This window comes from Pipistrellus kuhlii, unplaced genomic scaffold (genome assembly GCF_014108245.1).
Source record: "Pipistrellus kuhlii isolate mPipKuh1 unplaced genomic scaffold, mPipKuh1.p scaffold_m20_p_3, whole genome shotgun sequence".
Lineage (NCBI taxonomy): Eukaryota > Metazoa > Chordata > Mammalia > Chiroptera > Vespertilionidae > Pipistrellus > Pipistrellus kuhlii.
This window is the reverse complement of record NW_023425529.1, coordinates 88920729-88922021: the sequence shown is the minus strand read 5'-3', so window position 1 is coordinate 88922021 and position 1293 is coordinate 88920729. Positions and strand designations below refer to the sequence as shown.

At 42.8% G+C, this 1293-nt stretch overlaps 1 pseudogene; it reads left to right on the top strand.

The window, feature by feature from the left end:
• Positions 1-295: 295 nt before the first annotated feature.
• On the top strand, positions 296-969 carry LOC118730389 (annotated as a pseudogene).
• Positions 970-1293: the final 324 nt, after the last annotated feature.

Below are 1293 nucleotides of genomic sequence, written 5' to 3'. Positions count from 1 at the left end.
CTGCGTTTCCATCACAATGACAGTTTATGACTGTTCAGTAAACCATTCGGCCCGCGATTTAGGCTGGATTTTAGATTTTGGCCCCTTCTCTGATTGAGTTCGACACCCCTAGTGTAGATTAATAAAAAGAAAATTACAGCATGGAAGTAGAACTGCTGCCAGTGCTTTCACCAATTCCAGAGCCAGGGTAGTGGCTGTCATTATCTGTTGCATGAGGAGTGGGCCTGGGAAGGAAGCAATCCTTGAGGTTGGTTGCTTGGGAGCGTCTTTGCCTCCCCACAGTCCCCCCTCAGGAATGACCATGGATAAAAGTAAGCTGATACAGAAAGCCAAGCTCATAAGCATGCTGAGTGCTGTGATGGTCTTTTTGCAGCCCTGAAGGCAATCACAGTTACGGAACAGGGACACAAGCTCTCCAATGAAAGGAGAAATTTGCTTGTCATTGCTGTGTCATCTCCAGCACTGAGCAGAAAACAGAGAGGAATGAGAAGCAATAGCAGATGAGCAAAGAGTATGGTGAAAAAATCAAGCCAAAACTGCAGGAGATCTGAAACAATGTTTTCAAGTTGTCAGACAAATATCTTATTTTTAATGCTCCACAACCAGAAAGTAAGGTGTTCTACTTGAAAATGAAAGCGAATCCTTTTAGATATCTTTCTGAGGTGGCACCTATAGAGATAATAATCAATCCATTTGAAGTTAGTAACAACGAAATACAGCTCACATATCCAGTTCCACTTGGCCCCGCACCGAATTTCTCAGTCTTTTACTATGAGATTCTACAGTCTCCTGAAAAGGCTTGCAGTCTGGCAAAAGTGGTGTATGATTAAGCAATTGCTGAACTGGATACACTGAATGAAGAGTCGTACAAACACAGTGCCCTGATCATGCTGTTGCTTAGGAACAATCTCACTTTTTGGCCATCAAAACTCAGGGGATGAAGGAAACTCTGGGAAGGGAGAGAACTAATGCCTGGTGGGGGTGAGAAGTGAAATTAGTGAATATTTTGGTGACCAGGCCTTGCTTCAAAGAGTTGAGAAGAACTTCCAGAACCATAGCTTTGTCTTCTTCTGGTTCTCAGCATGGCTATTACTCTTTAGTTACACCAAGATCTGAATCAAAAAAGTATTTTTAAATATCCATGACTTCTCCCTATATTACCACATCTTGATAATGCTTGTTAGTACCTGTCACCAGATCTCCCCAACTGTACTCATCCAGCCAAGTCCACAGATGTGTTTAAACAAGGCCTATCATTCAGGGAAGTTGCAGGAACACTACAACAGGGAGAAT